A 27,643-nucleotide genomic window follows, 5' to 3' on the forward strand; every position below is an offset into this window, starting at 1 on the left:
AATGAACTAGACAGCACCTGCTGTCATCCTGAAACACCTAAATACACTTCCATCTAGGTCCTGACCAATAATGGGCCCTTTATATACGGTCCCATATATCTGATATATCGTGAGGAAACTGGAGAGTCGCAAATCTATAATTTCACTTATGACGTCACTGTGACGTCATTTCAGATGAAATCGACATTAAATTTGGACACAACCTCAACTATGTATTCAGGAAGATATGTGCAAAGTTTCGTTTCTCTATCTCTTCGCGTTGCGACGATATCGTCGCAGAAGTAAAGGGGGGCAACTACATGCCCCCCAGCGGACGGCGGGTGGCGCGGAGGCCCAGCGGCCGCCGGGTACTTTAAACAAGGATTACACAACACGTTCATATTGTGGTCCTCAGTGACATGACCTCTGTTACCTGACCTGGTATCAGTGACCTCAAATAGCAAAATATGTGTTTCACGCGCAATTCTTGCGCCCATTCGGGGAGCGGGAATTGCAAAAAAAAACTGATCTTTTTGTTTTGCAAAACTAAAATGCAAACCAAAAAGATCAGTTTTTTATTTTGTTTTGCATTTTAGGGGATTATTTCAAAAGTCACTTTTTTAACCCTCGCCCCGTTGGGGGGGCAATTTGGCCCCTCCCTGTGGTTTTTCCTGAATAGCAAAAAAACGGCGGCGCGCAGCGCCGCCAAATTGTCAGTACCTTCCAGGGCATCAATTTGACACCTTCACACCAAATTTCAAGTCTTAGGTCACCTTAGGCAAGGAGTTATTGAGGTCAAACTGAGGTCGTGTTCGAGCAAAAATTAGCAAAAAAATGCAATCTTGAAACGCTCACCAAATCTACAGTTACAAAGCAATTTCAAACTTCTTTATATGGTCTAGTCGACAAAAAGCGGCGCTACAAAACTGTTATCTGTGATTTTTAAAATTTTGGGGTTTTGACCCAAAAAATTCAAAAAAAATATTTTTTTTCCAAAAGTAAAAAAAAATCCAAAAAAATCCGAATTTCGAAAAAAACGGAATATATGTGATAGTCCCTGCGCTCTTCTATATACATACCAAATTTCAGATCAATGTCTCGTTTTTTGGCCAAGATATAGCGAAAAACTGTTCAAAATGATGACGTCAAATTTTTTAACTCAATTTTTAGCGATTCTAGACCACGTAGGGCAAAACAAAGACCACCATTGAACTCCCCGTGACGAGCTGCATCAAATCAATGCCCATTTTGTGCAAACATATCAACTTTGAAATTTGACCTAATTTGACCTGACCTTGACCTGACCTTGACCAAAACGTGACCAAAGCTGGCCCAAAAGTCTGCCTGACCCACATAATCGCATTTGTCATGTAAAATGGACCATAAAACATGTATCACACGACATTTTCATATTGTGACCCCCCCCCCCGCCCCAGTGACCTGACCTCTGTGGCCTGACCTGGCATCAGTGACCTCAAATAGCAAAATATGTGTTTGAAGAACATTTCCCCATCGATGATTTTCAATGAAATGCATTTTACTCGATTTTACAACGCATTTCTTGAAATGCCTGTAAACGGTGAAAATTCGACCTTTGACCTGACCTGTGACATCATCGGTTTGACCTAGGTCAACAAAATTGGGTCATAAGGTACAGGGTTTCGGAGTCGGAGTCAGAGTCGGAGTCGGAGTCGCCCGGAGTCGTGGCAAGCAGCCAGGAGTCGGAGTCGGAGTCGGAGTCGGTCAAGCTGCCTCGACTCCGACTCCGGAAATTAACTAGAATCTGTGATATCACTTTTCAGTTTTTTTTTTTTACCAGTTGCCCACGGTAGAATTCACTTCCGGCGATGAAAATTGCACTCATCTTGTTTTTGTTCTAAATGACAAAAATTGGATCCTACAAGTTTCAAGTGATATCATAATTTAGTAGTCGTATTTTGCATGCCTGTTATAACTTCCACTATCTGAAGTATTTGACGAGTCAAAGACTAAATGACAACTGTATTTTTATTTTCTTCGTTTATGTTCCGAAAAGTATCAACACATATGGAATGACCGACATGATGGCGATGCTCGTGTTCGTGATACGGCCGCCTCTCGCGCTTCTCGGCGGGTTTCCACGCTGGCCGCGACCTCTTGTGGATTCAGCTGCGTCCACGTGGGAGAAATGGTGACTGCAGGAAGGAAACCGGAGAGTAGGAGCGTTCTCCCCGTGCACGTATACCTAGCACGTGGCGTCATATCACGCAAAATTTTGGCGGCCGCCATTGCCATTCGTATCAGACCCGGAGTCGGAGTCGGAGTCGGAGTCGGAGTCGGTCAGGAGCCCGGAGTCGGAGTCGGAGTCGGAGTCGGAACAGCGCTACCACGACTCCGAAACCCTGATAAGGTAGTTCCCTGATAGGGCTATACAACAACGGTTGCCGCTTGTCGCTAGGTTGCGTGGTTTTCGAGATCTTTGGGGGGCAAATTGCCCCCCCCCCCCAACGGGGTGCGTTGCTCGGCAGAGCCCAACGGGGCGCGGGTTAATTTGGGGTTCAAAATCAAAGCAAATATATAACAAACAAGATAGCAGTTTTGTAGCGCTGCTCGTTTTATATCTTTTTGTTTTTCAACATGTTCCTTTATCTTTAAAACTTTGGTCTTGACAGCTCCTCCCGTCAAACCTCTTTTGGGTCGGAAATGCCTGAACGTAACGTCACTCTGACGTCATTTGCGGCCAACCTATCATAGACTGTGGAAGAAAAGGTAACGAGGTGTAAAACCGATTTACAAGAGGGTTCTGAAATTTTCGCGGCGATCGGCGCATTAATTTGGGAGATAGTGCGAAACGACTGGAACGGGGGGGGGCATAAAACACCCCCAACCAGGGCGCGGTTTAAAAAGTTTCCACTGGGTCCTCTAAAGTAAAGGTAACCTCAAGATTGTGGATACGCCGCTGGGTGTTCTCTACGATATTAGACTAAAAGCAGTGTAAACACGGGCGACAAAATATGAAAAGGAATTAGGATTGATTGACTTTCACATCGGGTTTGACAGCTTGGATAATATTTATTTGAAGCGCATAATAGGTATTCACTCCAACAGGATGGGCAAAATCTCGTCACTGCAGGGGCAACTGGCAGCCACTGCGGGACATTTGCCCCCTCCCCAGTAGCGCTGAACACCTTCAATTAAGGTGGGGGTGGGGGTGGGGGGCATTGCCGACTTTTGGTCCCATTCTTTCCATGCAACGCCCATAGGGCTTATGTTAAAATACCGAAATCAAGTTGGCACGATTCCCCGGTGCCCCTCCCCTCCCCGTTCCGCCACCTATGCCCTCTCTCCCGTTACTTCATCTAAGCACAGACATTCAAACACTCAGACGGGTACCTAGCACACAGAGAAGACACACAAAGACTCACACCATCACATACACACCGTTACATTAACCCGCGCCCCACTGGGGGGCTATTTATAGCCCCCCCCTCCCGTTTTTCTGCAATAACTTCCAAACCGCTTGACGGATAAACGCCAAACTTTCAGTACCTTCTGCTGCATCAATTTCACACCTTGTGTCAAAATTTGAACTTCGTAGCTACCATAGGTCGGCCGGAAATGACGTCAGAGTGACGTCATGTTCGTCCGAATTCGACGCAAAACATTGAACCACGGCAATCGCTCCCAAGAGCTCAGTTTTTAAGCTAGATCCAATTTCTTTGCATGAAAGGACTCAAAATTGACCGCGCTATCAAACTGCAATCTCGGATTTTCAAAATTTTGATTTTTTTTTTTGAAAATTGTATATAATCATATTCAAAATTTAAATTTTTATATATTTTTTTCAAAAAGTTTTTGACTTTTCGAAAAAACCGGAATATATGTGACAGAACGCATGATTATGACTAACTCTGGCAAGTTTTAGATAAATATCTTCAAAAATGGCCAAGTTATACGCATTATTGCAAAAAATTCACAATTATTAATTTTTTCAAATCAATTTTTTCAGTACGTATTTGACATCGTACACCAATATAAATGGCATCATCGTGTTCCTGAGCTCAAACTGCATCCAATAGACACCTTTTTTGTTGAGAAATCTTAACTTCAAAATTTGACCTTTTTGACCTGAAAGTGACCTGACCTAAGCTAAATTCGACTCAAAATGACCTCGAATGACACAGACGACATCAAATTCGAAATATATGGCCTAAATGGACCATAAAACGTGTCACGTGACCGACGCATGATATAATATTTTCGTGACCTGTGATGACCTGACCCTGACCTGAAAATCAAAGTAAAAGTTTGGTACCCTCAAGGTATCTAGAGCATCTGTTCACGAGTGTGTAAACCAAAAATGAGGCTGATCTGACTTGTAAGACGGCGGCCAGAGCCCAAAATGTGAACAAGCCAAAATGCTAATAATTTTTACTTTGACCTAACCTCTGCCGTCATCGGTGACCTCGAGGTCAATGAAATTAGATTTCGCTCGACAGTTTTTCCGGGGCTATCAGACGCCGTTTGAATTTTGACAATCTGCACAGTAGTTTCGGAGTTAGGAGGGGGGGCTATGAATAGCCCCCCCCAGTAGGGCGTGTTATACACAGACCCCAGTGGGGCGCGGGTTAACACATATAGTCTGACTATAGACACAGACGCACAAAACACACTCAACAACAGACACAGGGACACACAGATCCCCCCACCCCCCCCCACACACACACACAGGTCGGCCCGGCTCACCTGATATTCGCCGCCTCCGCCGTGGTCGGCTCCGGTGGGCAGGACTCAGTACCGTCCACACACTGTTGGATCACCCGCTCTGTCCACTGACCCGGCCGGTGGACGCAGTGCAGCTCGTGCGGCTCCGGCTCCTCCGTCGGCCTTTGTTCCTGTCTGGAACTGCGCCGAACATCAACACCCTGAGTGGTGTGTCGGCAGAATCGATCGTGTTCAGTGAGTCGGCGGCGCGGTGTCCTGGCCTGATGACGTCAGTGGGGGGTCACCAGGGTTACAGGGACAACACGGGCCGCCGGTCGATGTGCAGTCCCCCCCCTCCCCTCCCCTTCCCTTTCCCAGTACCCTGGACAACTCATGCAACTCGTCAAAACAAAACATAGTGACGAGCAGACTGTGCAGGGATGGAAGAGGCGGGTCTATGATCTCAGTGGATGTCTCGACAAAATGGAGGGTTCGGACCTACATCTCATCCCTCGCCCGGTCAGGGATTGGGGAGGGGGAGATTGATTAACCCTCGCCCGCACATGGGGGGGGGGGGGGTAACTACCTTCCCCCCCGGTAGTCTTTCTGCTCTGCACTCAACATTGTTAGAGCTAGAAGTCTGATTTTTCGTATAGCTGCTCCTCTATCGTTTCTTGAGGTTTCTGTAGTTTTTGGTTTCGGAGATATGACCTTGTTTTTCAGGTCATGTCATGACCCAAATGACCGATTCTTAACATCTTGCGTTGGCTATGGGCCTTGTGAGCTTTTGACACCTTGCTTTCGGCCTTTTTTTGCCAGTCTAACCTCCCACCTATCATGGAACATGTTGTTCGACGATGTACAGATGTCAAGGTCAGGGTCAAGGTCAGCCTAGGCCATCTAAAATAATTGCGTTTTAGGCAGGCTGAATTTACTTTTCGTGAAGTTTTTTGACTGCATTTTTGGTAAAAGCTTCTCAGATCATGATTTCATGTAATATGGACACATAAACAATTGGTGCACACATCAGTATACACACAGACACACACAGACATACAAACACATATAATTGACCTTGACCTAACTTAACCTGAAATGACCTCAGCAGCAAAAATATGGTCCGGTAGTGTGACAAAGAGGTTTTAGCTGGCTTAGCACCAGAAAACGGCATCGTTATCGGTATATGATTTGCAGCGCACTTGATATCCAACGGTGACCCAACGGTGACAACGGTGACGAGCGTTAACCCGCGCCCCACTGGGGGGGGCTATTTATAGCCCCCCCTCCCGTTTTTCTGCAATAACTTCCAAACCGCTTGACGTATCAACGCCAATCTTTCAGTACCTTCGGCTGCATCAATTTGACACCTTGTGTCAAAATTTGAACTTCGTACCTACCATAGGTCGGCCGGAAATGACGTCAGAGTGACGTCATGTTCGGCCGATTTCGACGCAAAACATTGAACCACGGCAATCGCTCCCAAGAGCTCAGTTTTTAAGCTAGATCCAATTTCTTTGCATGAGAGGACTCAGAATAGACTGCGCTATCAAACTGCTATCTCGGTTTTTCGAAATTTTGAAAATTTCAAAAATTTTAAGTAATAAAATTCAAAATTTATATTTTTACATTTTTTTCAAAAAGTTTTTGACTTTTCGAAAAAACCGGAACATATGTGATAGAACGCATTATTATGACTACCTCTAGCAAGTTTTAGCTAAATATCTTCAAAAATGGCCAAGTTATACGCATTAACCCGCGCCCCGTTGGGCTCTGCCGAGCAACGCGCCCGGTTGGGGGGGGGGCCATTTTGGCCCCCCCCTAAGATCTCGAGAACCACGCAACATAGCGACAAGCGGTAAACGGCGTTGGATAGCCCCAACGGGGAACTACCTTGTGACCCAATTTTATTGACCTAGGTCAAACCGATGACGTCACAGGTCAGGTCAAAGGTCCAATTTTCACCGTTTACAGGCACTTCAAGAAATGCGTTGTAAAATCGAGTAAAATGCATTTCATTGAAAATCATCGATGGGGAAATGTTCTTCAAACACATATTTTGCTATTTGAGGTCACTGATACCAGGTCAGGTCACAGAGGTCAGGTCACGGGGGGGTGACAATATAAAAGTGTCGTGTGATACATGTTTTATGGTCCATTTTACATGACAAATGCGATTATATGGGTCAGGCAGCCTTTGGGGCCAGCTTAGATCACGTTTTGGTCAAGGTCAGGTCAAGGTCAGGTCAAGGTCAGGTCAAATTAGGTCAAATTTCAAAGTTAATATTTTTGCATAAAATGGGTATCGAATCGATGCAGCTCGTCACGGGGAGTTCAATGGTGGTCTTTGTTTTGCCGTACGTGGTCTAGAATTGCTAAAAATTGAGTTCAAAAATTTGACGTCATCATTTTTGAACAGTTTTTTCGCTATACCTTGGCCAAAAAACGAGATATCGATCTGAAATTTGGTATGTATATAGAAGAGCGCTGGGACTATCACATATATTCCGGTTTTTTCGAAATTCGGAAAATTTTTGGATTTTTTTAAAGTTTTTCTAAAAAAACAATTTTTTGATTTTTTTTTGGTCAAAAACCAAAAATTTTGAAAATCCGAGATAGCAGTTTTGTAGCGCCGCTTTTTGTCTACTAGACCATATAAAGAACTTTGAAATTGCTTGATAACTGTAGATTTGGTGAGCGTTTCAAGATTGCATGTTTTTTGCTCATTTTTGCTCGAACATGACCTCAGTTTGACCTCAATAACTCCTGACCTAAGGTGACCTAAGACTTGAAACTTGGTGTGAAGGTGTCAAATTGATGCCCGGGAAGGTACTGAAAATTTGGTGGCGCTGCGCGCCGCCGTTTTCTTGCTATTCAGGAAAAACCACAGGGGGGGCCAAAATGGCCCCCCCCCCCCAACGGGGCGAGGGTTATTGCAAAAAAATAACAATTATTAATTTTTCAAATCAATTTTTCAGCACGAATTTGACATCGTACGCCAATATAAATAGCACCATCGTGTTCCTGAGCTCAAACTGCATCGAATAGACACCTTTTTTGTTGAAAAAATTTAACTTCAAAATTTGACCTTTTTTGACCTGAAAGTGACCTGACCTAAGCTAAATTTGACTCAAAATGACCTCGCATGACACAGACGACATCAAATTCGAAATGTTTGGCCTAAAGGGACCATAAAACATGTGTCACGTGACCGACGGATGATATAATATTTTCGTGACCTGTGATGACCTGACCTTGACCTGAAAATCAAAGTACAAGTTTGGTACCCTCAGGGTATCTAGAGCATCTGTTCAGGAGTGTGTGAACCAAAAGTGAGCCTGATCTGACTTGTAAGACGGCGGCCAGAGCCCAAAACGTGAAGAAGCCAAAATGCTAATAATTTTTACTTTGACCTGACCTGTGACGTCATCAGTGACCTCGAGGTCAATAAAATTAGGTTTTGCTCGACAGTTTTTCCGGGGCTATCAGACGCCGTTTGAATTTTGACGATCGGCACAGTAGTTTCGGAGTTAGGAGGGGGGGCTATGAATAGCCCCCCCCCCCCCAGTAGGGCGTGTTATACGCAGATCTCAGTGGGGCGCGGGTTAACCCGCGCCCCGTAGGGGGGGGGGCCGAAACGGCCCCCCCTGTCCTTTTCGGTCGATATCTCCTAAACGGCTGCAGATATCGCCACCAAACTTTCAGGATCTCTCCGGGCATCAATTTTACACATTGTGATAAAAAATTTTCCAGAGGCTATGATAGGTTGGCCACAAATGACGTCAGAGTGACGTCATGTTCTGTCATTTTCGACCGAAAAAAGACCTTCGCGAGAAGACCTGTCAGGACTACAGCTTTGAAGATACAGAAAAATGATCAAGACATTAAAGGTGTAGAATTGACAGGGCTACAAAACTGCTATCTCGAATTTTTGAAATTTTTGAGTTTTGACCCCCAAAAATCAAAAAAGCATTTTTTTGGATATATTCGCCAAAAAATCCAAAAAAAAAATTTGAGTTTCGAAAAAACCTGAATATATGTGATAGTGCCTACCGTCTTCTATCTACATACCAAATTTCAGATCGATACCTCGTTTTTTGGCCAAGTTATAGCGAAAAAACTGTTCAAAAATGATGACGTCAAATTTTCAAACTCAATTTTTGGCAATTCTAGAACTCGTAGAGCAAAACGAAGACCACCATTAGACTCCCCGTGACGAGCTGCATCGAATCAATATCCATTTTATGCAAAAATATCAACTTTAAAATTTGACCTAATTTGACCTGACCTTGACCTGACCTTCACAAAAACGTGACCTAGGCTGGCCCCAAAGGCTGCCTAACCCACATAATCGCATTTGTCATGTAAAATGGACCATAAAACATGTATCACACGACACATTCATATTGTGACCCCCGGTGACCTGACCTCGCTGTGACCTGACCTGGTATCAGTGACCTCAGATAGCAAAGTATGTGTTTGACGAACAATGTACCATCGATGGTTTTCAATAAATTACCAATTTACTCGCTTTCACAGCACATTTCTTGAATTGCCTGTGAACGGTGAAAATCTGACCTTTGACCTGACCTGTGACGTCATCGGTTTGACCTAGGTCAATGAAATTTGGTCACAAGGTAGTTCCCGGGTGGGGCTATCGAACGCCGTTTGAATTTTGAAAATCGGCCGGTAACTTTCCGAGATCTTAGGGGGGGGGCCGAAACGGCCCCCCCCCCCTACGGGTGGTAGGGTCCGCCGGTAGCCCTACGGGGCGCGGGTTAACCCTCGCCGGACCTATTGGTTTTCTACATAGGCGCCGGCCGAGGGGGGGGGGGCGGGTACGACCCCCCCTCGCCGTTTCGCCCCTGGTGGAGCTAGCGCGTCGCGGAAAAAACGAGCGTGTGCGCCGTTACGAGACGCAGAGGTTGGTACCCGATTTTAAGGTCCTAGGTCAACCGGTGACCTCTGAGGTCAGGTCAAGTGCCCCAAGGTACGGTTCAGTTTTTGGTGAATAACTTCGCAAAAAACGGCCGCAGAGCGCCGATTTTGGCAGCATCGTGTTCACCTCGCTCAGGCGCGTCGAATGATATACTTTTTGTCCGGGTCAGGTCAACTTGGGGTGTTGACCTCAGGTCAAGGTCAGGTCAGCACCCCCAGGTCACGAAGTTGGTCGAAAGAGGTCATGTCGCATATCATTCGATTCGGCAGGCCTTCCTGAGTCCATTGGTGCCTTCCCCGACTCGCTAGCTCAATTTGATCAAGAGTTATTGACGAAAAACTAATTTGACCTTGATGACGTCATAAATGACGTCACGCAAGGTCAACATTGCAAAAGTGACGCATCTAACCTTGCAAGGAGTGCATCAAATCACGATTCTGTGTGCTTGAGATAGTTGGAGATCGTTCCCGGCGCCAGAATAGCAGTTTTCATTTTTCCCCATTGACTTATAATGGTGAGGTCACGAAAATGACCTGACCTCATATGACCTTTAAGAAAAATCCGAGATATACAAGTTGTGGGACTCATAATGGATACTAGATCCTGCAAGTTTCATTTCCCTGTGACATCTCCTCTGGCAGTGAGGGCGTTGCGAAGTTGCGACATCTGAAGACCGTGCAGAGGTTCACTTATGACGTCATAGGTCAGTGACCTGACCTGACCCAAAAATGCGGTTGATGTCAAAAGATGCGGCTTGGATCAAAGGTCAGGTATGCCAAGTTTCAGCTCTCTATCGCCAGCGTGTTCGGAGCTATCGCGAAAAAACCCTATGGGGGGGGGGCGGCACCCGCCCCCCCCCCCCCTCGGCCGGCGAGGGTTAAGCGGGAGGGAGGGGGAGTGAAAAGCTTTTGTACATAAACAAGTAAAAGTCTATTCTTGAATGAAATGGAAACGGTTAAAATGCACAAAATACGGGGGTCACAAATGCGGTTCACTGAATCGTTCTCGTACACTGAAAACTAAAATGATTCCGGGGGTGTGATATTAGGAGAATGGTCTAAAACGAAACCCCAATTATTCCCGTGATATACTTCAAGTAGCACCTTTTTGGCCTTAGATACCCCCAATATCCCAACATTATTACCCTAATATGCCTGTTGGATGGCTAAGTGGAATCAAAATGATTATCTGGTTATGCCTCCATTATTCTTACGAAATGCCTAGTGTATTCCCCCTGATTCTCCTCTCTGCCCCTTTGATGCCCCCTAGCATAGTTCGGATGTTCCGTCTAAACCCGATCTATGCTCCTTTGATGCTATCTATATACCCCATTGATGCTTCTTGATGCTTGCTATAAACCCCATTGATGCTCCTTTGATGCTCTCTATATACCCCATTGATGCTCCTTTGATGCTCTCTACATACCCCATTGATGCTCTCTATATACCCCATTGATGCTGATTTGATGCTCTCTATGCACCACATTGATGCTCCTTTGATGCTCTCTATATACCCCATTGATGCTTCGTTCCGCAGTGGCGGATCAAGGGATGGGCTCGCGGGGTCATGCTATTCCTCGTGAGATCCCCATGAGATACCTAGCGCACTGATTTCTTTACCCACACAAAGGTAAGAGACGCCATTTATGTATAAACCACCTTCGCCCTTCCTCTGAATTTCCTGGATTCGCCCATGCCATCGACGCTCAGCCACACCAACAGCAACCACGATACGCTTGTGTGTATAAGAAAAACGTACTGTATTGATTGGAAAGACAACTGCCTCTGCATTCATTTCAAAATCACAGCTTCCTACTATGGACGTCAAACCCCTTGAGACCCCACTTTTTGCGATAATTTTTAAATGCGTCAACTCTCGTTCACAATATTCTGGCAATGTGTGTTTCAGAACCTGCCGAAACTTTAATTACTAAGGTATTTTGACGCCAAACGATTATGAAAGGTACTTCTCATTCACTCGTAATGTTAAATTTTACGGAACGAATCTGCTGTTTGGGTAGAGGCTACGCGCTCATGGGGCGGAGCCACGTAATGACGTCAGCGCTAAGCTCCGCCCTACCCCTCCGGCGCTCCTTGCCCGGCGACCGGTCACTCGCGACTCTCGCTCCGTTCAGGCTTGATGGTGGGCGGTAGCTGGTAGCGGTAGCGGGCGCTGGTAGATGACATTAAGAGCAGATGGCGCTGGTGGCGGGACTCGAGTGTGGCTGAGCGCAAGCCTCTGCCCGGGCCTGAATTGACCTTAGCATTACGAGTGAATGAGAAGTACCTTTCATAATCGTTTGGCGTCAAAATACCTTAGTAATAAAAGTTTCGGCAGGTTTTGAAACACATATTGCCAGAATATTGTCAACGAGAGTTGACGCATTTCAAAATTATCGCAAAAAAGTGGGGTCTCACGGGGCTTGACGTCCATAGTAGTTGCCAAGAGACATTCAATTTGTACTATCCATATTAAACATACGTCACGCACACGCCTCATACCATAACAAACAAATAACAAATGCCATATCACATGTTGAGATCCAGGCTGTAAAAAACACATGACACACGAGAAGCGCCGCTGGCTCTTCTACGATGACCGTTGTTTTGCGACTCTTACGAAGGAGTCGCAAAACAACCGGTGCCCCTTCAAATGGCGTGGTTTTTCCCACCTTTGCTACACAACGAAAGTTGAGCGTGTGGCTCCTACGAGTTCCCCCTCCCTGACCTCAAGAAAGTCCGACAACGTAGCCCAGGGGCTGCTACAGGATGTCAACAGGCCCGCCCATGCCGCTTGTGACCCCTTTCCCTGTGGGGCGGGCCATCACGTCCGTCTCCATCATCTCCGTCCATCACTCCGTCTCCACTCCGCCCCTGGGCTTACCTCACTGCGCGGGCACACTATGCTGTCAGCACCCACAGATTTTTCAGCGCGTCCGCCGTCGCTGTTGACTCTGCCGGCAGCCCCATGATGTCGTGGACGATGAACCACATCGTGGAGCGCGATGCACGGGACACTTTCTGGTTGAAGACGTAGTAGGCGACCCCGAAGAGAAGGAGTGCCTCTTCAAGGCACTGGGCGCTGGCCACCACTGTTTCTTCGACCACGATGTCGAACTCGTCTCCCGCTCGTGTATCAGGGGACGTGTCATCGTCGCCGCTGGCGCTTCCATGACGACCGTTCCCTCCTCACCCAGAAGGCGCAGCAGTACCAGCGCCGCGTCCTCTGTGGATCAGGCAAGGAGGACGACGGACATATCACTTACTCATTTGAGAATATTTTTTATTCACACTGACGGGTCCAGGGATGCTCACACATACTCAAGAGTATGATGCAATCCCCCCAATGCATTTTGTATAAGATTGGTTGAACAGGTTCGCTTATACTCGATATGTAAGAAGTTAACATGTATCAGAACAACGATGTTCAACTGTTGGGTACCTACCTATTTAAACAAATATAATGCTGTATGGTAATGATCTCATTTAGACATCAGAAGCACAATAACACGCAACCTTAGAAGAACACTACATATGAAAAATCAAGGGCCTAAGTCAATCCAAGCATTTCATCGTCATATGAGTTCCTGCTAAGGATGGTACTCACCCTCAATAAGGCTCAATTCCAGCCTAAAAATGGCACCACTCGCAACCACACAGCACCCAACACCGCTCTTCACTGATCACCGGAAATGGCGGAGAAAAATGGCGGACCTTTGGCGCGTTCCTGATGCCTCCAACGAAGAATCATTGAGGGATACTATGGTTCTACTCGGGTGATATCAAGAGTATTTTGAAAGAATCAGGCAAAGGAAGCATAACAGAAGAATATGAAAGCATCTCAAGGGAATATGAGCCTCCCTGTGATTCCGGCAAGATACCCTCTGGGCAATGAAAGGGTATATTGCAAGAATAGATAGAGAATCATAAAGGCATAACTATCAGCGACTGGGGTATCAGCAGCATCTTATACGCACGGAATCATGCAGAATCATTTGGGGTATCAATGGCATAATATGGTTCTCACAGGGTGATATCAAAAGCTTATTAAGAGAATCAATAATTCATGGAGGACGAGGGAATATCATGGGAATATGAGGCCAACTGCGATTCCATGAATATACCCCATAGGCATAATGAAGAGATCAAAAGGGAATAATTGGGGTATAGACTTTAATGATCAGGGCATCAGGAGATTCATTTTGGTTTTCAGTGTAGGGCCACGTCGGCCGCGTCGTACGTAAGGCCACGTCGGCCACGTCGTGCAACGGGTCGTCGCGCACCGGTGGAGTCCCCTTGTAGACTGTCGGGCCCCCGTCCCGTCTCAGCCATCGTGGTAGCACAACACGTGGGCCTGAGAACCAGGACAGGGGCCAGATGACACATATGTGCCCGGCGCGGCGCGCCGGACCGACCGCCGCGCTCCGAGCGCCGGCCGTCTTTGTGACAATACCTAAAAATACCAACGTATTTGCTCGCTAACACCTAGGTTTACCAATGTTGTACAGGAGGGACATTTTTATTGGTCCACCTAGTATACCTACCTACTAGTGATGTTAATTACAGACAATCGGAATACCAATGCCAAACCAAATACCAACCAAAACCATGGGGAAATACCGAAACCAAACCAAGTTGTGAGCATGAGAGAAATACCAACTTTTTACCGATTTCTTAGCCTCTTCTACATTAGTGAGGATTTATGATACCAACAAAATACCAAGCACATTAGGATCGAAATACCAAATACCAAGTTCGTATCGGTTTGGTATCGGTATACCTAAAAGTCGGTATCCGATTGACATCTCTAGTACCTACCCTTTAACCCGCGCCCTGCTGGGGGGGGGGGGGTGTTTGAACACCCCCCTTGTGGTTTTTCGCGAATATCTCAAAAACGGCGGCGCGGTACATATTATCATACATCAATTCTACACATGTTGTGAAAATTTCAGACCAAGGTCATTCAAGGTCAGGTCACCAGGTCACTTGAAGTGACCTCACCTCATCAAAAGTTTCAATGCCTGTCATAGCTACACCGAGTGACCGATCGCTTTGAAAGTTTCAGCGATTGCTAAGAGCAATAGCATGTACAAAATGTAAATCTCAGAATTTTGATATCGATGACCTAAGGTCAGGTCAATTTTGCGATCTCCCCATTATAAGTCAATGGGAGAAAATTGAAATGCGCCTCTTTTGGACGAAAGACATTATAAACACTCCCAAACACCGCATTACAAGTGGTTTAGACACACTGAACATAAAAATGGTGTCCATGACCCTTGTTTATGCCCTGAGGTCATCTTAGGTCACGAATGGTATCTAACAGTTTTTCGCAAATAACTTTTGATAGAGGCATGCTAGAACGATGAAAACGCCTTAGATGTGTGCAGCTCGACGATACGGATCGACTGATATGCAACATGACCCTTTCCGGTCAGGTCATGACCTTGACCTGAGGTCAAATTTTCAAGTTGACCTTTAAAGGTCAAGTTATAGTTCATTCGATGCGTCTTGACGAGAGGAACACGATGCCGGTAAAAGTAAGCTCGTACAAGGCTTGGGTCAAAAGTTATTGCAGAAAAACTGTTTCCGAAAAAAATCGGCTATTTTTGCAGTTTTTGCCCCCTGCAGGCAAAACCGTTGACGTTAGCTCAAATCTGAGAGAATTGTTCAGAAAGGGTGTTAATAGGGCTATCGAATGCGCTTTTCCGCGGCGCTGTAGCTCTATTGGTTCCCGAGTTATGCGTTGGCTTCTTGGAAATTTTAGACATTCGACCTGGAAATCGGCGAAATTTTGCCTTCAATGACCTTTAGTGACCTGACCTTTGACCTGACCAAAAAATTGACCAAGTGATTTCGTCATTATTTTTGACGCTCTTTCGAACGCCGCCTTCCGCGTATCGCTACGTGGTCCAGGAGCCGAGTTAGAGGGGGGGGGGTGTTCAAACACCCCCCAGCTGGGCGTGGAAATGCAGGACCCCCAGCCGGGCGCGGGTTAAATATCGTGTTTCTAGATGCCATATAAGTCATTCGCCAGGGGGGCATACACCCGCCTCCTGGCCGCTCGCATTAGGAAAAACGTTCTGGCATTGAGAAGAATCTGACACACCTACAGCGTTATGTCAGACTTACAGCGAAGTGTTACTGTGTATTGCAGGGACCGTGACATTTTACACCCAAGCATGTCATCTTGCATATCAAAACGATGTATTTCAAAACGAACAAAAAGTAGCTGTTCAAACTACCTTTGTATCAATGGGAAAAGTACCGGCTGGGGACGTACCGGCTGGGGACGGCTGGGGACGTACCGGCTGGGGACGTACCGGCTGGGGACGTACCGGCTGGGGACGGCTGGGGACGTATAATCTCTCTTGAAAGTATCGCGTCATGCGCTGCGGCGGCTCGGCGAACTATTCCATTCAGTTTGAGGACCCCAGCAGTGAGGTCATGGCCTGTATCATAAAAAGTACGCTCTAGCACGTGATCCTACGCCAGCGCGGTAGAAGGAAACTGCTATATGACGCAGGCACCAGCGGCTGACAACTGGGTCGAGGCAGGTGGAGGCCGGCCAGAGGTCAAGCTCGTATCGCTCTCCGTTGACCCGGTCCACCGCCCCCGGCGGATACCTGTGCCGCTTGGCTGCACCAGCCTAGTGCTCATGGTGGGCGCCCATCACGTGACGTGTGAAGTCGCAACGGAGAGCAAAGCTCCGCCATAGCCCTACTCTGAAAGGCTCTCTGAACGACTTTACAAATTACAGGTCATGGGAGGGGGTGGGGTGCAGCCTGGCATTTTTTTTCTATGCCGCCACCCATTAGCAGGTGACCAGGAGTGCCCCATCCCTCTATCCCAGCGACACACAGAACCTTACGTTAACACCATACCTAATAACTTAACCCTCGCATGTGTAGGGGGGGGGTCGGATGGACCCCCCCCATGGTTTTTCGCGAATAACTCGCGTAAAAAGCGGCCGATCGCGACGAAACTTTCAGTACCCTCGCATTGATCAATTTTACACCTACCCTGAAAATTTCATGACCCTGACCCAAATGACCTTTGACCTGTGACCTCTTTTCCGAGACCATGTTTGGCCGGAATCGCGATTTCGCGTATGTCGGCTCGCACTAGCCGCGTGTTTGCAAGCTTTTCGTGGTTTCAAACGTTCAAACATGTGATTTGATGTTACTCCCGTGTGTGTCAAGGTCACCTGAAGGTCAGGTCAGGTCATTGACCTTTGGTGACCTCGGGTGACCTCGGGTCACTTTTTCGAGTTTTACATGTTTCTAGGCTAGTTTTTGGAGCTGAATTCGAATTTAGCAACCATTTGAACATTTACGAAGTAGTTTTGGTGACTTCGTAACATGTTACGAAGCTGTCAGAGGCGGTTGACACGTACTACGAATACCTGTCACGACGCCTACTGGTTGACCTGACCTGACCTGACCCGACCTGGTCTAAATGCTTCAAGACATCATCTGTGATCAAAACTAACACGATATTCGTGATCAGCACCCCGAAAAACCCCTTAGCAGCCACACTTTACGACTTTCTAACAGGTCCCGATTTTCCCGACTTTGGGTCATTGACCTGACCTGGAAGGTCAACCAATGACCTAGGACCTTAAAATTGGGTATCATCGGCTTCCTCTCGTCACGGGCAACACGCTCGTTTTTTCCGCGAAGCTCTAGCTCGATCAGGGGCCAAACGGCAAGGGGGGGGTCCAACCGACCCCCCCCCCCTACACATTAGAAGCTGGAAAACGCCGCACACATGCGAGGGTTAAAATTGCAAGTCGCGGCACTCCCTGCAAGGAAATGAAATGTAACATAAAAAGCAGAAAGGAGAAAGCCATATGAATTAGGGGAACAAAAAGAAGCAAAGTAGTCAACACTGCAATCAGTGGTGACTGCCCACTACTGAAAGCCCCCAATTTATCAGCACACTCACACATTCATTACATTCATAACATTCATACACGTTGGGGAAAGTGTCCAAGTCCACTGGGGCAGTTTAGTTAGAGGGAGATTCACAGTCATAGCCAAGTCATCATCAAACTCTGGTCAAATTCAGCGTATGTCAGCAGCAAGGTAGCCCGGGCTCCCAGAGCACCCAACGAAGCGAGGCTTGTTGTCGGGCGCCCCAAGGTCCCAGGCCGCCAAACAGATGGGGTGGCATATTACAGTATCATGCACACATCACACTTACACACTCATTTACACAAATAAATGATATGCACAAATCTATGTCAACAAATCCAAATCCATCCATCCATGCACAAATAAATGCGGTGCGGGCGACTTTAGCGAGTGTCATTCGAGCGAACGTCATTTGAGCGAACCATTTTCAGCGAATGACAATTCAGCGATTATCAAGTTAAGCGATTATCAAATATAACGATTATCAATTTTAGCGAAAGCTATGTTTCAGCGATACCTATTTCGTCGACTACAATGTGAGCGACTGTCAGTTCAGCGAAACACTTCATCGTCCTATTACGGTAAATAAATGATATCATGCAAACCCAGCCAATGTAGGTATGCGCCCTAGCTTAGGCACATATTCTTACACACTTGTGTGTACTCAATTCAAGCATGATAAAATGCCATGATGAACGGTTGAAAAACAAAACAGATGATAGGCGTAAATGGGTAATGGTGAGCGGTGGCGCAAAAGCGCCGCTCGATTTGCATAGGCCGCGAACAAAGGGTCGCCGCCGCCGCCGCCGCCGCCGCGGAGTCGCGGTGTCGCGGCCTGCAGCCGGCAGCGGCCCCTCCCCGTCGGAGCAGCGGAGGAGGGTGCGTGCCGCGGGGAGGGGAGGGGAGCCGGCGGCGGGGGAGGGCGCCGGCACCTGCCGACCACCTGGTGCCCCGCGGCGCCCCGGCGCCCTCCAGCCAGGCGTGACCGCGCCGCCGGCGCCCTCCCCGCCCTTGACCCGACATAGACCCAGCGCCGCCGCTGCGCCGCGACCGCCGCCAGCGCGAGCCGACGGTGACCATTGTGACGCACACCGGGCGGGGCGTGCGCCGCGCTCGCCCCCAGTGCGCCGCATTCGTGCTCAGCCGTCCGTGAAATCCCATTTGGCGCATTGTGCGAGCGGGAGACGCGTGCGGCGCCGGTGAGAACAGGTGGAAAGGTTTCGCGGCGGTTGGGTCACAGCGCGCCGGCCAGCGGGCGGCCGCGGGCCGGGACGACAACCGAGCAGGCGCGTAACCACCACTGGGGACACTGGGGACCGGTCCCCAGTAACTTTTGGGTTACTGGGGACCGTCCCCAGTGAAACCGACGAACTCCTCAATTTGCTTAACCCTATTAGTGGCAGGGGGGTTGTTTTTATCCACTCCTCAGGTTTTTCGGAAATATCTCCGAAACCGCTGAAGCTACGATGCTGAAATTTTCTGACTTTTCCTAAAACTAAATTGGGCACATTCCCTGAAAATTTCAAGTTCATAACTTTACCAGGGGCGGCTCCAGAGCACTGGGAATTGGGGGTCCTATTCGTGAAGCGAGTCATTTGGGCGAAGATCACGATGCTGAACAGTTTTACGAACAGTGAATGAAAGGTATCATGTGATAACATATACAAAGTTATTGTGCATCCTCTTTTGACACGTTTTTGCTATAATAGGCGGATCCAGGCGTCCAAAAAGGGGGGTTATTTTTTACCTCCCAACATAGGTGCCCTGACACCGCCTATGCATGACCAATACAATTTTAGTGGTTCTCTCATAAGAAAATTGTAACATAACAAGACCATTGCCACCCTTTTTAGAAACAGTACCAATAAAAACCTTATTTACTATACTTTTTGTGTACCCCCAATCTCAATGATCTGTATCCGCCTATGATTTTTGAAAATGCATATTTTTAGGATCCATGTGAATTCCTGGTTCATTCTCTATCGATCGGCAAAAGTTGCGTTAAGATTGGTTCAGAAACCTGGCCGTGATAAACAGTCTAAAATGTATCTGCAATTTGCCCGTTTTTACCCCCCTCTACCCCCCTATTGACATTTTTATTTTTATTTTTTAGAAATGTAGATCTCGTTGATCCAAATCGAATGCCGTTTGAATTTTGAAAATCGGCCGGTTAGATCTCGAGATATCAAGGGGGGTCGTAAACAGCCCCCCCCCCCTGCCACTAATATGGGGTAGCCAGGAGCCTGCCACTAATAGGGTTAAATAGCCAAATATTGTCTCTAAATCGACGTGAATAGTAATATGTATTTAACGAAAGACAAAATGAGGCCACTAGAGGCCGGTGTGAGGCCCTCAGACGCCGGCTGGGCCCTTGAGGCCGGTTTAGGGGCCCTCAAATGAGGTCAAGTTGGGTTCTCAGCGGTCAATGTGGGCGCTTGACCGCCACTGAAGGGCCCTCCGAGATCAGTGTAGGACCCTCAAAGACTGGTTTGGGAGCTAGCTAGCGTGGGATTCTTGAGCTTCGTGACAATTTTTTTTTTAATAAATTTAGTCCGAACCTTTTGATGGGAAGGATTCACAAGGACAGAGCCACCGCTAAGCGAAGCTTGTTGCGATGACCCTGCCCTCTACCCTCCGATCGCGCAATTCCGATTCTATGGCAGAATTTAGAGTCCAAAGTTTAACGTGCGCACAAAGCCGCGCACGGCCGGTCCCCTCGCTGACTTCGCCTGGCTACGGCCTGCCACCAACCGCAACCATACCTGTCAGGAGGCCCATAAATGTCGAGCGCCCGTCGCGCTTCGAACCCGGACTGTCATAACCGGGAACGCGTGCTCTCACCACGCGGAGTCCAACGCTCTAACCAACTGAGCTACGGGACCGGCAATCGAATAAGGGCCAGAGCCCCATGCGCCCATGGGGGCCCATTGGTTGTTTGGGGGGCCAAATGATATGATGGCCCCCTGATTAGCCTTTGGAGGGGGGAGGGCATGGCCCTGATCCCTCCTCTGCGAACGCCACTGCACTGAAAGTGGAAGGGGAGGGGCAGATACAGACATTGCTGGCCCCCAGCCTGTTTGAGCCGAGGCGGGGGCACGGTCACCCTGGCCCCTAGCTAGTACGCCTTTGACGAACTATGCCGACCCCAAGCAGATCCGGTCAAGCGTTGGTCGTTTGTATATGCATTCTCCTGCACCGTGCTGGCGGTCAATAACGCTGTAGAAACAAAAGGGAATCTTTAAGGGCAAGCTGAATAGTTGTCAAGTTACCGGGTGGTAGGTAGGTACAGACAGACACTTAACCCGCGCGGGGCTGGGGTCTCCAGCCGAACGCGCGGGGCTGGGGGGGGTAAATTTTACCCCCCTGTTATCTCCCAAACTAATGGTCCGATTTGGAAAAATCAAACGCCAATCGAAAGATCTCATCACGAACAACTAAAAACATGTACTTAATTTTAAGTTTGAGGTCAAGGTCAAGGTCAGGTCAAGGGTACAAATTGCAAGTTCCTACAGTATCGGCTTTGCACCGTAGTTGCCGAAGAATGGAGTCATGGACTGAGACTGATCGCCCAAAACGTGTTCTTAGGCTACCAAGACAATATTCGTTGCATACAATATCATTCAGAGGTCAAGGTCAAGGTCAAGGTCAGGTCAGGTCAGGTCACCAAAAACAAAATATAGAAAAGGGCATGTGCGACACATGTTTTATGGGTCATTTTACTCATAGAATTCAATAGGCACGCTCAATAAGTGATATGGACCACCTCTGGATGAATTTCAGGTCGAGGTCAGGTCAAGGTCAGGTCAAGTGAGGTCAAATTCTGAAGTTGGTTGTTAAGGCCTAAAAAGGTGTCTATCTGATGCAGTTTTTCACGGCGAATCGAATGGTGCTACTTTTGTTTCCGTACGAGGTCTAGAACTTCCAAAAAAGTCATTTTTCAAAAAATTTGTGTGTCGTGACGTCATACAATTTTGAATAACTCCCACATTTTTGAACCGATTCTTCTAAAACTTGGTATGTAGGTGCACATTGACCACTTCTCTGACATATATTCCGGTTTTTTCGATACACTCAAAATTTTGGATTTTATAGCTACTTTCCCAAAAAAGTCAGTTTTTTGACAAAATTTGGGCCAAAATCCAAAATTTTCAAAAAACCGAGATAGCCATTTGATAGACAAAGTAAAATTACGTATATCCTTTTTTGTTACGTCTTGATTCCTTTAAAAATGAAGATGTTAGCGGCGTTTGAACTTTTGCCGTTTTTGAGGCGAAAATGGCGAACATGACGTCACTAAAACGTCAATTTCTCAAAAAAAATCCGACGGATTTCGCTCAAATTTTCAGGGAACGTGTCAAATTGATGTAAAAAAAGGTACTGAAAGTTTGGCGGCGCTGCGCGCCGCCGTTTTTGAGATATTGCAAAAATTCGCGAGGGGGGGTAAAATTTACCCCCCCAGCCCCACGCGGGTTAAGTCAGCAAAAAGTGGGGGGCCAGTTAACATTGCTGGCCCCCCCACCTCCGAAGGTGGGGTTCATGGCCCCCCGGCCCCCCTGTTCCTACGCCTATGCAGTGAAGTATGCAAAAGCCAAATAAATATGTGACGCCTCAATCAAAAATGAATTTATCGGTGCTTTTGATAAGGCTATTTTAGATTTACACCGAAAGAGTAGTACCTTGCTTGAAATAATCGTGCTTCTACCTCATGCTGCTTGTCACGGAAAATTTATTTTCTACCGTGGATCTGGTAAAGCACTAATGGCTCTGTCTACCACCAACGGTAAGCCAACAAGGCTTGTGGTAGTTTATCATCACTATAAGACGCGTATTTGGAATTTCCGACCTTGACAAGCGTCTGTGGTAGAAAACCACCACTTTGGTAGGGGAAACTACTGCTGTCTGCTACCATTTGCACTGCATGTGTCGCTTCGCTATCGCTGCGACATCTATACATATACATGTAAACCACATCTGTGTGCGCTGATTCTGCGATTAGCTAGGGCACCAGGGTGGATCCAGACTTTCGGTTTGAGGCAGGGCCGGGGTGCGGAGCCGGAGCCGGAGCCGCCGGAGCCGGCATATTTTGCCCGGAGCCGGAGCCGAAGCTGTGAAATAGTTCGGAGCCGGAGCCAGAGCCGGAGCTGTCAAAAAAGGGGGCGACTCCGGCTCCTTTTTTGAAGAGGAAACAAATATTGACCGTTCGGTTTGTCAAACCGAACTGCCTGTAACTTACAGTTCCAAACAGTAAGAAATACGGTATTCAAAATATGAAAATAGCCTTAAGTTATGCAAATGCAGAAGCAACGTGCACCAATCCCATCTTCTTTTTTTCTGCCACCCGTAGGTATTTAAAATGTACTGAGTATTGGAGCCGGAGCCGCCGGACCATTTTACTCGGAGCCGGAGCCGGAGCCGGAGCCGCCATGGCATTTCACCCGGAGCCGGAGCCGGAGTCGGAACCGTCTGAAATGTCCACGACTCCGCATCCCTGGTTAAGGGTGGGCGTGGGGTAACTCATGGCCGGCCCGATCCCTGGCAGTCCGGTTGCTGAGCGGGGGGGGGGGGAGAAAGGTCCAATATGATGCCACACCTATTGCCTATAGGCATATATAGTATGTATTGGTTTGTATTGGTATTGGTAAAGTTAAAGCTAAAGGTTATTAAATATGTTAAAAAACACCGACGCGGAGCGCTGCCGTTTTTAAGATATCCGCAAAAAACAAATCGTCAACTTGATGAATCGATAAAAATCACTAACATCTCAGGAGGCACACTGCTGAGTGCTGATACCATTCAATACATACGTATATGTATACCTATGGGCAACAGGCATGTCTTTTGGGTCATTATATTGGACCTTCCTTCCCCCCCCCCCCCTCCGGGCCCCCGCTCAGCAACTTTGACTGCCGGGGATCGGGCCGGCCAAGAGTCCGCCCACCCTCAAACTGAAAGTCTGGATCCACCCTGCTGCCCTAGCTAATCGCTAATTAGAATCACCCAAGAATCACCGGCCACCGCACACACACGTCGCGATTTAACCCTCGCATGTGTGCGGCGTTTTACAGCTTCTAATGTGTAGGGGGGGGGGGGGGTCGGTTGGACCCCCCCCCTTGCCGTTTGGCCCCTGATCGAGCTAGAGCTTCGCGGAAAAAACGAGCGTGTTGCCCGTGACGAGAGGAAGCCGATGATACCCAATTTTAAGGTCCTAGGTCATTGGTTGACCTTCCAGGTCAGGTCAATGACCCAAAGTCGGGAAAATCGGGACCTATTAGAAAGTCGTAAAGTGTGGCTGCTAAGGGGGTTTTCGGGGTGCTGATCACGAAAATCGTGTTAGTTTTTATCACAGATGATGTCTTTAAGCATTTAGACCAGGTCGGGTCAGGTCAGGTCAGGTCAATCAGTAGGCGTCGTGACGGGTATTCGTAGTACGTGTCAACCGCCTCTGACAGCTTCGTAACATGTTACGAAGGCACCAAAACTGCTTCGTAAATGTTCAAATGGTTGCTAAATTCGAATTCAGCTCCAAAAACTAGCCTAGAAACATGTAAAACTCGAAAAAGTGAACCGAGGTCACCCGAGGTCACCAAAGGTCAATGACCTGACCTGACCTTCAGGTGACCTTGACACACACGGGAGTAACATCAAATCACATGTTTGAACGTTTGAAACCACGAAAAGCTTGCAAACACGCGGCTAGTGCGAGCCGACATACGCGAAATCGCGATTCCGGCCAAACATGGTCTCGGAAAAGAGGTCACAGGTCAAAGGTCATTTGGGTCAGGGTCATGAAATTTTCAGGGTAGGTGTAAAATTGATCAATGCGAGGGTACTGAAAGTTTCGTCGCGATCGGCCGCTTTTTACGCGAGTTATTCGCGAAAAACCATGGGGGGGGGGTCCATCCGACCCCCCCTACACATGCGAGGGTTAATATGCATAGATGTCGCAGCTATAGCGACACATGTAGTGCAAATGGTAGCAGACAGCAGTAGTTTCCCCTACGAAAGGGTTGGTTTTCTACCACAGATGCTCGTCGAGGTCGGAATTTCCAAATACGCCTATAAGACATCATGGACTGACACCAATCAGGGTGCAGTCACATTGATCTGTAAAGAGCTGCTGACGGGCCCCGGTAGCTCTGTTTGCTATACACTTCGTCAGGCGTGTGACACATTCATGGCAGCTGGGACCTGACCGATAAACTGTGGCAAACGGTGGCGTGCAGATTTCTACCGTGAAACCCACCAAACCCACTCTTTCTCTTGATATGCAGACATTAAAAATCCGACAAATAGTTGCGAAAAAGAAATCGAAAGTCAGGAGCCATTCAATGCATAACGCCTTAATTCCGCTGCATGCTGCTCCCCTACCACCACACGGCAGTTTGTTGGTAGCTCAGTTCCTCCGCCCGTCTGTGCCCACTGCACGTGTAGCTGACACCACGTGTGCTGCGCCCCCCCACCCGGTGCGGCAGGCGGGCCCTTTGTGCACCGCCGGTGTGACGGCCTCCCTCCGGCCCGGAGCAGGCCGGTCGCGTATTTACAAATTGCAACCGAGCTTCGCCGTGGGGTAAGGTGGGCAGGGGTTTTCGCACTACGGCTGCGGTTGAACTACCGTCTGTGGTAGAAAGTTCAGGACGATGGCGCGTTTCATACGAAATCTGGCGCAATGTTTGTTTGCTTCTGAACTTGTACTGTTATTGCTGTGAATTCTTGAAGTGGGAGTGTTTCAATAACAATTTGTGGATTATTTGAGTTTCTTTATATAAACATAGAATAATATTATGAAACATTGTGTGGAAACTGCAAATACTGATATGATCAATTACTTAGTTTGGGAGTTGATACACATTTTGTAGCGATTTGTCTGGCAAATGGTGTAACAAACCTCAAGCCTATCATGATCTGAAGCTGCTGTAACAAATCAAAATTGCTTTGATGTTACATAGTACCTTGTTGGAAAGACTGGAGCATGGTTCAAGATGATGTGTAAAAATTCAAGATTTGTGCGAAAGCTTGTGACTGAAGAACGAAAACAGTTCGATATGATGGCTCAATCAAACGTGGAAATGGAAGACAAAAGTAGAGTTTCAATGTTCCAGCATGTGAGAATAACTTCAGAAATTCATAGTTCTTGTAGCATTGCATTCTTTTTATGTACATTTATAGGTTTTGCTAGGGTATTTCAATTCATTGTGTCAGTTGAGATATAGATAGATGGATTGCAGAAAATTTGTAGAATCATTGTATGGTAGCTAGGTACTTGTTCGGTAAAAAGGTATGTGATGAATGCCATGAGAAGGTTTTTTTATGATTTAATATATGATTGTTGTGGTACCTACAAAAATGCAAGCTTACTAGCAACTAGTTTCTGAATCAAATCAAAAGTATTTGCCATGAATGTAAATATGTACCTGCAAAGTATGTCAATAAATTTGTGTGATGTTGGCCAGAGAGTTTTATCATCTGGGCATTTATGTCGCTTCTTACATTAGGTGTTAAGCATAGTAATTACGGATGAACTTTGTGCCAATATCTTCAATGCACAATGTATGTAGCATGTCTACAACCCTCACTGATCCTGCTATAGCTATAGGCATTTGGCACCAGCTTGACCAAGGGCATGAACTTCACAGTTGCACAACCTTTTGTCATGTACCACCAGTCACTTTTTTACTTAATTAAGGTGCACATAGCACTGCACACAACAATGTGCAGAGGGCCTACACAAAAACAACATGATTAGTGTGCACTATGCAAAGCATTGTACCCTGATTATTTGAATATTTTGATCACTCAACAGTCAGCAGTCAGGAGATAATGTTATTGAATATCACATTTATTATACATCACTTGTCAAACAAGAGCATGATGACACACATTTTGACAATCAATCATGGTAGTACCTATTCCAATAAGTTGGACAGTCACCTCCCTGGGCGTCATTTTTCCAGGAAGGTACCTCTGCAGGTGTTGTGGTAGGCTAGGTTGAATTGGGTTAAGTTAGGCGAAGTAAGGTGGTTAGGACCAGGTCAGACCGTAAGGCCTGGTCAGGTTGATTTTAATCTTTCATTCTAATTTGACATATATACCTATTACCTATGTTTTTGCTCCAGCCTTAATTTCATTAGGTAATGAGTTAATTTTGCTTTGTTTTTATCTGTCTTGTTTTGTGTTTTTGTCCCTTAACCCGGCAGTTGCTGGGGTATTTCGCCACCCACCGTTTGCTGGGGGGGGGGGGGGGGCGTTAAACGCCCCCAGCCGATAACTCGAGAACCAATAGGCGCAGCGAAACGCACGAGGCGGCAAACGAAAGAACGCGACGAGACGCTTCAGATGAGTACTTAAAGTTGAATTTTGAGGTCACAGGTCGGGTCAAGGTCAGGTCAAACACCTGAAATCGGGCTTTCAGTAGCATGGACTTCAGGACTTCGCAATGGGCGCCTCTCGTCATAAACTCTGTCAAAACGGTGCACAATCCATCAAATAAGGCCAACAAGAGTGTCAGCTCCATGTAGGGGTCAGTCGAGCATAGGTCAGGGTCAAGGTCAGGTCAACCGGGTAGGCACATATCCCCGAAAATCAAAACTGATATTCGCAGCCTGTGACACATGTTTTGTGGGTAATTTGGGGCGTAGAACACGATGGTGACATTCATTTTATCATATGTGTACGTGTTTGGCTCAAAAAGTCCAATTGAAGAAATGCATGTATCATGGGCGTGAAGTAGTCACGAGAAATTGCCAAGATTCAGTTCAAGATTTTGGAAAATGCGGAACGATAATCAATAATCGAAGATAGCCATTTGATTGTTCATGGTATTGGTAGTCTAATGGCGTTTACGGCATGTCTGTATGTCTATTCTGTGATTTTATATGATTTTTTGAACATATGCCGTTTTTGGTCGAAAACTCAGAAATCATGACGTCACTAAAACCTCGATATCTCAAAAAATTTCCGACCGATTTTTTTGAAACTTTGTCACAATACACTTCAATCAATTCCCTACAGGTACCCAAAATTTGGCGCGCCTGCGGCGCGCCGTTTTTATGCTATGGCCCGGCGAAAAAAGTGGGGGCGTTTAACGCCCCCCCCAGCAACTCGCGGGTTATATTTTGCCCCATAGGCAAGGG

General features: G+C 47.1%; 1 protein-coding gene across 2 annotated transcripts in view; it reads right to left on the reverse strand.

Moving 5' to 3' along the window:
- The window catches only part of LOC122379282, a 50,694-nt gene that overhangs the window by 17,803 nt on the left and 5,248 nt on the right, over window positions 1-27,643 (reverse strand). For both annotated transcript variants that reach the window (XM_043361331.1, XM_043361338.1), the window contains exon 2: window positions 4,705-4,943. The gene's annotated coding sequence lies outside the window, so the exon portion shown is untranslated. The remainder of the gene's footprint in view (window positions 1-4,704; window positions 4,944-27,643) is intronic.

This window comes from Amphibalanus amphitrite, unplaced genomic scaffold (assembly GCF_019059575.1).
Source record: "Amphibalanus amphitrite isolate SeventyFive unplaced genomic scaffold, NRLGWU_Aamphi_draft 000008F_arrow, whole genome shotgun sequence".
In the NCBI taxonomy this organism is placed as follows: Eukaryota; Metazoa; Arthropoda; class Thecostraca; order Balanomorpha; family Balanidae; genus Amphibalanus; species Amphibalanus amphitrite.